Genomic DNA, 12,595 nt, shown 5'->3' with positions numbered 1-12,595 from the left:
ATGAAATTAACCAAGCAAAGGCGTGTTTCTTGGTGGATATGTGTGAAATAGATAAAAAAGACACATCATTGTCAGAGAGGGGGTTCAGATGATGGTCACTGTAATCTCATGGGGTAAATTCTACTTTTTTGTGTGCAGAAACCAGATCAGCGTTTGGGGTTTATGTAGGAATCGGATTATGGTCTCATAAAGTCCACCCCCCACTCTCCCTCTCCATCACCTATTTGAAAGGGGGCGCTGCGTCTGTCTGCCCCCGCTTGCCTCTTTGTTCGGCCCGATGCTGTCTCTCTCCCTGCCGGTGCGGAGGGGGACGGACGGAGCATCTCTCTCTCTCTCCATCTCTCTGTGTCCATCTCTGTGCGCGTGCGTCTGCTCTGATCTAGAGATATCGGAGTCTGCTGGGATAACCGGTGAATATCGGCTAAGGAAGGGAAAGATGATGATGATGAAAGAGTAAAAAGTGGGAGGGAAAAAAAACCTGGAGCGCTTGTGAACGCACTCAGCACGGTTTTTCCTGCAGCTGCAAAGTGCGCTTTCCAGCCTGATTCGTCGGTTTGTGCAGCCGCCTGGAGGGTTTGGTTAGAGCACCTGCTCTGAGGCGCAAAGCTCTCTCCTTACATTCCTGAGGACTGAACAGTAACGCGCATCATCTCTCATATACGGTAAGAAAAGAGCGATAAATCATCAGCCGCGTGCTTTAAAAAGTATTTTTTTTCAATTATTGGTCAGTGTGTCAGTATTCAAGCCTTCAAATCACCAGAGTCTCCTGTCGCTCAACATCTGCTTTCAGAGCAATGCAAGAAATGTGGAATTCTTACAGATAAAAACAACAGATAATTAAATAAAAATAGGAAAAAAGCAATTAACTAAATAGCTCTAATTTAGTAGCTTTAATATAAAAAAAAATCACTCAAAATAAGTACTGTATCTGTCATTTGGACAAATCATGGCACGATCACGCGATGAGTTTTCCACACGCCCACAAATCGCACCGTTTGGGGTTTCTTTTAATTATTTAGAGCGCAAAGCCTTTAATATTTGGCTATATTTATGACCTGTGTAGTTCCATGCATTAATCATCAACCAGGCAAGTAACCTTGTTAGTGTGTCTTTTCTTGGCTTTCTCTCAAGAGAGATGCCAAGGCATATTGTGAGTTTTGGATGATGGAGTTAAAAAGGGAACACCAAAGTGCGTGATGATGTGGTGAGAGCGGATCTGAAGGTTTGAACAGGTATTTATTCAGAAAGTTTAATAAGAAACCAGATAGTTGTTAATAACAATCATTTTTTATTTTTTTCTTGCGGGGCATTTGGGCAGTCTCCCAGGGCTGCATTTGTAAGAGGAGCATGCAAGCAGCAGGTTAAAAAAAAATCTCATTTATGTATCTCAGTTGCGCACCAAATACTAAAATAAAATAGCATAAATAAATATATAAACATGCACAGTTGAGAGGTAACACCACCTGTGCCGCAATATACGTTTTTCATTTTATTTACAAAGTGGGGAGCAGTGGACAGACTTGTTCAGGGCTATTTGTGCAATAATTTAAGGGATTCATTTACTCCTTGAATTGCCTTCTTAGTATGCTATAAGGTTGTGCAGGAATCCTCTTTAATTATCCCAGCTTTAATCCATTTATTAGTTGGACCAGGGAAACAACTTAAATGAGCAGAACACCAGCTCTTGGTGGATGGCCACCCCTGATATAAAGAATAAAAAACAAAGAAAGACTAATGCATTCAGCACAGCACTGAATAACCACATTAAATGGCTTTGTGAAACCAGATTTTATATAAAACATTTATGCTCTACAAAGCTCTGAAAATGATTACTTACATATGACCCAAAAATATAGTTATAATGTAGTAGTAGCGATTAGGCACTCCTCAATCCCCCTTTGTAACACCACTTAGTTTTCCAAATCGGTTGTACAACTTAAACCCTTTGGTGAACTGACAACAACTCACCAACATCAGATGTCCTTTAGGGAACTGGGCAACTTGGGATGAGCATAGAGACACCACAGAAAGGGAGAAATTGATGGGTGAAAAGATAGATTCTAAGATGCTGAGAAAGGGACACGCTCTTCATTAATGAGAGCCCCTCAGTAAACAAACCCTGGCATGTACAAATCACTGGTGAGAGGAAGAACACATCAGGTCACCTTGACAAATGAGCTGTTTTGTCTAGACCCCCTGTTGGCCAATAAAGGCTAATTCTGTTTCCATTTACCACTTCAGTCTAGAAATTCTTAGTGTTTTCTTCTATCTGACACCCCTGTTAGCACTCCCACCACATGCTGCGTGTCAGAGACACAAAGCAGGACAAGGTTAACTACACGATAGGAGAGCTGGAGCTCAGGAAATATGTATGCATGTGAGGGGTGATACAGGGACAGGGAGGTGGAGCCTATGGGATGAGAGGATTTCCAGGAATAATGAAGAGAAATACTGGAGGAAAGTTTCCCAAATGCCTCTCCTCTCTCAACACATGTGTATGAGAATGTGAAACAATTAGAGAGGATTTTTTTTTTTGATGCTAGCTTGTATGCAGCAGTTTGCATGTGTGGTAATGTAAGTTTGCAGATGAGTGCATAGGAGCAGGAGCATCAGAGAGCACAGTTGAAAGAAAGACAAGGCTCAGATTCCAAAATAGAGTACCCATTTATTTTAGCTGTGCAGCATGTTTCTGCTCTCTTTGCAGCCTTTCACCTTCAGTTCTTCACATCATTTCTGAACACTGCCTGGAGTCAGAATGCAACTACATAAGAAACGTTTTTGCAGATCCTTTGAGATGGTTCAGAGCTGTTTATTGAAAGCAGTAATAATTAATCTAATACATTTTTGATAGTTAATTATTGAAATAATATTCAACTAATTTAATAATCAAACTGTTGTTTATTGCATTTCACCGATTTTAAAGTATGCCACTTAATGAAAGAATAACCCACTCAGAACAACGATTAAACCAAAACTGTACCAGAAATATTTATTTTGGATTTAAGAAGGAAAACCTTCTTTGTCAGTAAATATACTCAACCAAGAGCTTCTTAACTTCAACCAGTTCAGATTCTGTGAAAATATTTCCATAACGAGTCTTCTGCAATCCGATTATTAATCAAAAAAATTGTCAACAGGTTCATTAACAACATAATAGTTTATTAATCATATAGATTCATTATTTCTTGGTGAAAGAAAAGAAAAAGACTATTCTAGTTAAAAAATGTACCTTAACATCAGCTGACACTTATTTTAGGAATAAATTCAACATGAATTGCTTTTAATTTGAAGAATCATTGGAAATTTGGTCATGACATTGTTGACATATGTTTATAATTGTGCTCTTCCTGGGACAGTTTTAGATCCTTTCAATCTTCTTACACTGAGTTGGAAGATTTGGAGGATAATTCTAACATTTTGTACATGATCTTCAATTAAAAGTGTTGGTAAATAAAACAGCACTTGATTCATGATATCTGATAAATTTGCAGTATAAAAGAGTGAGCTGTGATGGAGTGAGTGAATTAAAGAGAATTTTAAATGTCTAAATAAATGTAAAAAACGTCCTTTTGTTTAGAAGAAAGTATTGTGTTCCTAATGACACCTATAATACAATTTAGTAGAAGAATCAGAATTCATTAATAAGGGTAATGCTTGGACGGAATCTGGAGACATGATAATTCAGCTAACACAATAAGTAAAGAGATTGAAAGGTTTAAAAGGTAAACTGAAGGTTCTGATGCTAGATCCCACTGGATTCAGATCACTGATTGACTGATCAAATTTTGCCCCGGCTAGATGAGGCTAAGGTTAGTGAAGGAGTCCTTGTCAGAGGTCATGCATAGAGGGCAGAGGTTTTCAGAAAGGATAGATGAGAGAATAATCCAGAATTCACGTGAATGAATCGGTAACAGGAGCCACACTAACTGGACAGAACTTTCTATAGAGACAGAGTCAGGAGGAACAATCAAGGCTTGATTCATACAGGATTCATAACACAAGCTAAGCAGGATCAGAGGCTAACAGTTAACTGGCTAACTACGTTGTGAGGGAAGTAACTAGGTCAATGTGTAAAGAACAGAAGCCAATATGAGTGTCCAGTAGGAGTAAGGAAGGCAGGAGAAAAACAGATGAACAGTCAGAAAGTTATTGAAAGGATTGTTGGTTGGTCAAACAAATGTTTGCACTCTAAAGAATGGCTTTCAAGAATCTGGCTTTTACCTACTGGGATAGCCAGGAATTTATAGAGCTCACCCAAGGTGTGGCATTTTCCGGTAATTGGTAAAGTAAAGTTTCTTTAGATTTTTTAAAATCTTCAAATGGCTTCAAGCCATTTAATACAAGCAGGACTACACAAACATAATGTTAGAAATTAAACATACCCCCTATTTCTACTCAACTTTAGGGGGCTCTGTCACTACCCAAAGTGTCTACGCATGCACAACCAAAAATACATTTGCCATTGAATGCACTTTAGAAAACAATTCCAATAATAAATATTTCTGTCCTTAATTACAAAACCCTACTTGGCTTAAATTAACAGCAAATTGACAGCTAACCACATATATGGTAAAGTTTAAGAAAATACAGAAATATTATGGAAAGTTATCTTATAACACTATATGCACTCTAAACATTGGCAACTTATGGTCAAATATTTAGGGCATTGATTCTTAAAGACTTAAGTTTTGAAGAAAAACAAAATTAAATTCATATTTGGCCACTAGAGGACAACAAAGAAATATTCTGACTCACCTGCAGATCTCCTGGAGCTTAGGGGTATCTTTAACAGAGGTTTTGTTTCTGTTTTTTTTATTTATTTCATGATCGCAGCCATGGGCTGGACAGAGGTCACCACCAGTTAAGTAGCCCTGGTTCACTCACCGTAAAATAAGGAGACACTATTAACTCTGTTTAATGGCGTGTACACTGAAGAAATAATATGACACCCAGTCAATGCATAAACTAAGGATACCAAGTGAAGACAGCATTGCCAATGTCTATAGAGAATACGTCCAATCCCAGTCTAATGGGTCTTTCTGACAGGATGTGGTTTGAGCTCTGTTGTCGTGGAGTTTGGCTGTGCTGACTGGTCTCTGCTGCACTTGCTGGATGGGCTGCTATTTGTTTGTCGTTGGGTGCCTCAAGGACCTGAATTCTACCATTTTATAAATAAAAAAGCATGCAAACCATACAAGGTGGAGCAACCGAGAGATGGCCTGAGCAATGAAAGCCAAATTTACAGTCTTCTTGGCCACAGACTCTCATTTTCATAATGTATTTAATATTTATCTCATGATGTGTTGTCTATTTTTATATTGTTGCATCATTTTTTTTAAATCAATATCAATCACAGATTTACAGCCCTGTCTCCCATTGATGTACATTTGATGACAGTATACATACAAAGAAATTAAATTCTGCTTTCCTGACAATTATTTGCAGCAGTCATTTGGCTAACTCCTTTGAAGCCTAAGTGAAAGCTAAAATGTTAGCTCACTGCATTAAGTGTAACTGAAAAACAATAGAGTTCAACATCTAATAATATCACTGTTTATAAGTAACATTTATATGGACTACAGCAAACAGAGCTCATCTCTTTTTTGCTAATTTCTAAATAAATAAAAAAATTCTGATTATATAAGTTAGCTTGTAAATTATTAGATTTTCCCAGCTGGCTTACCTAAATCTACATTAAGAACTGTTTTGAAGTTGTGAGTAACACTCAGCTGAAGTTTGATATTCTCCTTTGTAGGTGCTCTATGAAGGTGCTCACTCTAATATGTCACTTATGTGATTATGGCTTCAATTCCAACCCTAATACAGTGGTAATAGCTAATAGAATAAGGCTATATAAATGCAAATGAGCAGCAGCTCTCACTTGTAGAGGCCAACTTCTGCTCAAAATAAGCTTCACCATTGAGTGTGCTCTACGCTTGACACATTATAAACACGGCACCTTTAAGAAGAATTTATTTTGCTCGGTTCACAAACATACTGTGGTGCTGTGCCGAAGTTTTCACTGAAGATCCAACTGTAAATCAGACTGAACTGAACCAGGAATTTTATGATCTGTTTGGTCTCTTTTTTTATTTATTGTAAACATCGGAACATGCAATGCCTTTGCAGTTACTGGAGCAAAACTGATCCGTATTTCAGCACTGGACAGCTACCAAATATAATATTCCTGTAATTATGCTGCCAAACTTTGTTAAAAATGAAAATAATTGAAGGGTTAGTGTATTATAGCTGCTGAAAAGGGGCTTAATCTCAAATTCTGCCTCTCTCTCGTGTGAATGCTATATTCAGACTTAGAGCCCTCATGCTAAAACCCAAGGGGGATTGGACACACCAATCCATCAGTCAACTTCAGCCTTAAGATTGGGAGGGGCTAAAGCAGGCCAGCAGGCCAATCATTAGAAGCATAGATGAGGCCACATCTGAACTCATAAAGATCAAAGTCCCCCCCATCCTCCCCTTTGTCTTCTGCCTGCCTGGGGCTTTCCCCTTAAAGGTCTGGTGGAAGAAAAATGTTCGGTTTCACAGTTGGATAAGAAAAGTGTTTCTTAAAGCTGCACCAAATCAGCCCCGGCAATATGAGGATTAGGAAAATCAATTACCTACATGTCAGCAGTCTTTGCCTTGATTTTTTTTAGATGTCATCCTAATAGAGGGTACTGCTTGTAGCACGTATTAGCTGTCCTTATTTGATGCTGATATATGGATAAACAGATTTTCCAGATTATGGTGTGAAACACTTGAAGGGCAGAGCTCTTTTTTCTCCTTTGCATTTGTGATTTGCCCTCCAGCAGAGTTAGACCATCATTAAGGATTTGAAATAATTGGACGATGTCCCACACTCCTGTCTACATTGGTCTCACTCATTCTGGTTTATTTCCTCAATGCTTAGTTTTCTGCCTGTTTCCTTTTAGACTGAAATGCAAACACTTTGCCATCTTCTCAGTTCAATAAGACGGATTTTATAGATGCACAGATTTAAAATATTCAGTGAAAGATATGCTTCTTGCAACTGATCCCCCTTTAGCATTGTGTCTAAGACCTAACCTCATGATCACAAACTTTGACCTCAATGTTGAATTAGCTACATGAAACACCTCACAACCCAACCACACACACACACACACACACACACACACACACACACACACACACACACACACACACACACACACACACACACACACACACACACACACACACACACACACACACACACACACACACACACACACACACACACACACACACAAAACACACACTTCTGACCCTTAAATTAGCCCAGAAACATTTAATTTTAAAAGCAAACAAACAAACAACCATTATATAGCTGTTAATTTCTATTAATTGTTGAATGCACACTGAGGCTTCTTTGGTCTCAGCAGTTATTGAATATTGATGTGGGTGAAGTGAACTCCAATCCATCTTATCTTTGAAGAGACACAGTAGAGGCAAATTTTCTATTCATTTGGGAATTCAGCTCCAATCAACGTGTTTTACTGAAGAAAGAATGTAGAGCAGGGGACAGAAATGTCCTTTTGACCAAACTGTAAAGTGTAAAGTCTAATTAATTAATGATGAGAAAAACAAAAAAAAGTATTTTTTTCTTGCACAAACATTCATGATTTTAATGTATGATTTTATATTTAAACTGTTTGATTAGATGGTTTTAGAAAGAAAAAATAAATATTTTGAAAAAAAAAAGGCTTTCTGTACAGTTGTTTGCACATCTTATTTTCTTTTTCTTTAATTAACTTGGTAACATTTTACAAAAACATCATTAATAAATGTTAGAGATAATTTATGAAAGATTAACAGATAGTTTTTTTTAATGTTCGATATATACATTTATAAACTCAATCTAAACTATTTGTAAAAGGTATTTAGATCATATTACCCTGCCATGTTATTTTACCCCTAATTCTAACATCAGTGGGCTTAAGACCTGAACCTAGGCGTTATTCTTAATTCAACTTTCCCTGTTATGTTGGATTTAATCTTACTCCAAGATTACTGGGCTTAATAAATGATCTATTTACCTTTTATAATTTATAGATAATTATAATAGCTAATTGAAATACACATATGACAAAAACTAGTTTCTATTCTGTCTTTTGTTCATTCATTTAAATAGAAACCACATGGCCAATGTTATAAAGTTAACATTGGTTGGTTAAAATCGGAGGATGCTGCTTAGCTTTCTTCCTGTTTTATCCAGAGAAATAAGCACTGATTAATATGAAGGAGATGAATCTACCAGGCTCACTGAAAGTCATGTGAGATTTTTCTGCTTTCACACGTTTAGATAATGTAACACCCATGTCTAAAAAAGCAGATGTATTCAGATGATTATTTGTTTGTCACAAAGTCTTATACAGCCAAGGTCACACTTTCACTGACATGTTTATGTGTCGGCAAAAGATTGAAAAATATAGAGATGGAGAAAGAAAGTATGAGCATCAGATGTCATATGTTGCCTGTCTGCTGAGTATTGCTCCACAGCAGTTCAAAAGCTGATGGATGGTATCAAACAGATGGATAATGTGAGGACCGTCAGTTTTCCTTGGGTGTTGTTATACACATATTAATCCTATTCTTCTTCTGGGAAGCCTCTTCAAGGTTTTTACTGACTAATTACCAAAAAAGAAAACATCTGAATTACTTTGGTAATTAGATTTAAGGGAGAAAATTAGTGCTGTTTGTCTATTTTCGATAGCTGGTAAATTTAAAACCATTCTGTAAGTCTGCCTTTTATCATCACTGCTTGCTCCTTTTTCATACATTCTTGTATTTTTACATCATCCACACTCAGAAATGGAAATCAAAATATTTTTCTTCTTAAAATAAGTGATTTTTTACTTGAATTGAGTGGGTAACTGAAAAACGTTGCGATCGGAATAACACAATTTACATTTAGAATAGGACAAAACAGTCTCTTCTTTCAAGTGGATGATATCTGATTATCATATTTTAAGGGTAAGATGGCTGCACACATTTGACACTGAGGCAGAGGTTTATATTGCAACAGACCATAACCTTAAGTGCACAACCAGAGCCGGGGTGCAATGGCTTAATTCAAAGCATATTCTTCAAGTCCAGATTTGTGTCTTATTCTACTGAGAAACTGTTGGAAGATTATAACACGTGGCTTTCGTTCCAGTCTGACTAAGGTTAAATTATAGTGCAAATAAAAACTGAGAAAATATTTAGAATCTAGATGTGCAAAGATGAAATTTAGTTCTTTTATTCAACCTTTATCTAACCAAGTTTATAACCATTTTTTATTCTAAACAACCTTTGAAAGCATTATCATATGAAAATGTATTTACACAAAACAATCTCTTAAAGAAATTCAGGAACAGTGTATATCTACGCTGGTAAAGATTCTCAGTCATCCAAGTCATAGCCATTCCAAACAAGTTTAAAAAAACAATCCACTGGACTTTGTTTCCAAATTTGAAGACGTTTTGCTTCCCATCCAGGAAGCTTTTTCAATTCAATTTGTCAAAATTAGCATTGAGTTTGAGACTTTATAGAATGGACCAAAAACAAAGCCTTGTTTTGGCTTAGAAAACATGCAAATTGAACCAGAAGAATGGGTCCACCCTTTAGGAATGGGCAGTCATTTGGGTTCTTTGTTAAGCTTCAATATCCGATACTGGTATATGCCTCTGAAAGGGGGGGGCGTTACGGGGAATTATTGGCCTGGCTGAACAGGCGAGATGTATTGGTCCCCTGTATGGGGTTGGGGGTTGCGATTATAGCGGGAAGGAATCAACTCTATCGCTGCATTGTAAGCTGACCCACCTTGTGAAGGTTGTTTTTCTTTCGTAACATAAATGGCTTCCTTCACACACCTTTCAAACCACCTGTCTTCTTTGTCCAAAATGTGAACATTCCGGTCCTCAAAAGAAAGTCCTTTGTCCATAAGGTGTAGATGTACAGCCTGGTCTTGTCTGTAGTATCTCTTCTGTGTTGGCCCATTCGTCTGTGGAGAGGTTGTTTGGTTTCTCCAATATAAACATCAGAGTTTTCCTTCCTGCATTGAACTGCATACACCACTCCACTTATATTTATTCTTTCTACTAAGCAAAAACAAGGCTTTGTTTTGGTCCTCTCTATAAAGCGTGAAACTCAACACTAATTCTGACATTTTGAATTGAAAAAGCTTCCTGGATGGGAAGCAAAACGTCTTCAAACTTGGAAACAAAGCCCAGTGGATTTGTTTTTTACTTGTATGTATTTACATAAAAAAAAAAACAGACACAATCAGACGCAATAACTTTAGACTGTCACTGAGAGAATACAGTACATGTCTGAAGTTTAGAGTGGGATGAAGGTACAGAATTGTAGCACATGTTGGAGCTTCATCCAATCGTTAGGGGATCAATTTAACATGAGGAATGAGCAAAGGGGGTTTAAGGATTGTTTAAGGGTGTTAGTTGGTCAAGGTAAAACCTAAACATATAAAAGTATAATTTCAGAAAAAAGCTGGTTCCATAAAATATTTCCTTAATTGGGCTGCATACAGATACACAGCAAACTTTTAGGATTGGTATTTCTCTAAAAAAGTGAAGCAATTTTCCTCCTGCCTGACAGTTAACTTTCACCCTCTCTGCCGTGTGAACTCCTCAATAGGGACATTATGGCATCTGGTTATAACATCACAAATGATTTTCTGTGGTGCTATGTGTTCTATACTTTTCTGAAGCTTTTTAAATCTAAATGAAACCTGTAGCTGCACTCAGCATTGAGAGTACATCTTTTACTCAGCAATCTAGAAATTGTCGTCTTTATCTGTTCTCAGACGTATCTGTTCAGAAAGCTTCAAAATGAAGCTAAATATCCCCCCTCTCTGTGTTTTGCTGCACATCCATTTACCCAGGGGTTACCTTGTCCTGAGCTGGAAGGACTTGTATCTTGTCAGAGTCCTCCCTCCATCTGAATCCTGCATGAGTCATTAGCTGCTTGGAGAGTGATTACCCACCATTCTGGCTTAAAGAACACAAAGACTGCTGGGTTCACCTTGATTCTTGGTTTTCCTGTTTTTAAACAATAGATTGTTTTTTTTTTTTTTACAGGATTTTCATCCATCTTTTTGGAATATGTTGATAAAACATGTTTCTGTGAAAGCTTAAAAAATACCATAATTTAAGGCATTATGAATGTATTACCTGACGTCTTTTATCTCAAACAAAAAGAAATTAATAGGACTCAAAGAGCTTGTGCAGCCGGCTTTTCTAAAGAGCTTTCATCATGGCAGTGTTATTATTTTAAAAATGTTGATAAGATGACCTTCCTTTCACTCATCTTTCTTCATCCTTCTCCCCCCACCACTTTGTCTGTCACTTATCTGGAGCTGCTATTCTGCTGCTCACTCTGCTGCTCTCTGGAGGTAATAGTTTTGTGAGATATGATTAAGGAAGAAGGAGAAGGGGGGGATCGCCTTCTCCTGTCAGGTCCCTGTAGGGGGGAAAAAAAGACTCTTCTTGTAATGCTTGTGTCTGATCCTGTTCTTTTGGCATATTTTACCAAAACTTTTAGAACATTTTCTAAAATTAATCATGGTCTTGAGTGTTGTCAACATTTTTTACATAACACGATTAAAAGCTCAAATGTGAAGCAAGGGGATAAAAAGATAAAAATGTTAAAAATAATATTGTGGTATTTTTGAACATGAGATCTAATGAATTCTTAAAATAGGCAGGATCAATAGGTGGATAACTTCTCTCTGAAATCGGTTTCATGCAGTGAATAATGCTTTTAAAGGCTCTTACAAAAATAGCTGTAATTATTCCAATAGGGCAATTGTCTATGTCAATATAAAAGAGTTGATTGTTGTTGTTACATTGTCATGTTTTCAGGTATTCTTACACAGAATCCCACAGTAACTTTTAGTAGGATTATCTCCACGTTTTCTGCAGCAGGGGTCTTTGGAAAAGCAATTTTCTCCAGGAAAATCTGCTTTGGTGTAGAATTTCCTAGCCCCTCTATATTGTTATGCTGTTGGAAATTCTTGCTGTGAGCACAATGTTTTAAAATGAGCAACATGACAGATCTTGGTATTAAGAGAAATGGTTTATGATTTTGACTTTTTAAAGGTGGATCACAAACGTAAGCTGAACTGTGAGATTGGAATGTGTCCCTAAATGTGCTGTTTTATATGTAGTTAGGATATAGACCTAAACTAAATACACACATTTATCACATATTTTTCAGTCACACATTTCAAATTCCTGTCAAAAAAAATCAACATCTCATCCTTAGATAGGGAACTGATATATGTGACATGTGACAATGATATTACAACCGTACTCTTAAAGAGGATAAAACACAATGCTGCATTAAATCTAATTTTCAGATACCTTATTATTTCTTGATGCTCTATTATATATATATATTTTTTTAGATTTCTTTAGTTTAGAAACCGGGAATAGTGATTCAGTGTGATCATCTGCAGTTTCTGCGTCAAGCATCATCTGCGCCAAGGCTGAGGTGTACAGTAATCAACACTCAAAATGCAGTTAAACCCACCATATTCACAGCTCTACAAAATCTGGGTTTAAAATAACCTTTT

At 37.0% G+C, this 12,595-nt stretch overlaps 1 protein-coding gene across 3 annotated transcripts in view; it reads left to right on the top strand.

Annotated features, from left to right (window-relative positions):
• Positions 1-270: 270 nt before the first annotated feature.
• LOC119773155 (neurocan core protein-like) overlaps positions 271-12,595 on the top strand; it is a 66,529-nt gene continuing 54,204 nt past the window's right edge. For 2 of the 3 annotated variants that reach the window (XM_038270007.1, XM_038270002.1), the window contains exon 1: positions 272-662. The gene's annotated coding sequence lies outside the window, so the exon portion shown is untranslated. Of the gene's footprint in view, positions 663-12,595 lie in introns of all 3 variants that reach the window. The other variant, XM_038270014.1, reaches the window with a different exon arrangement.

This window comes from Cyprinodon tularosa, unplaced genomic scaffold (assembly GCF_016077235.1).
Source record: "Cyprinodon tularosa strain WSP-4 unplaced genomic scaffold, ASM1607723v1 ctg12, whole genome shotgun sequence".
Lineage (NCBI taxonomy): Eukaryota > Metazoa > Chordata > Actinopteri > Cyprinodontiformes > Cyprinodontidae > Cyprinodon > Cyprinodon tularosa.
This window is presented reverse-complemented; position numbering and strand designations above follow the sequence as displayed.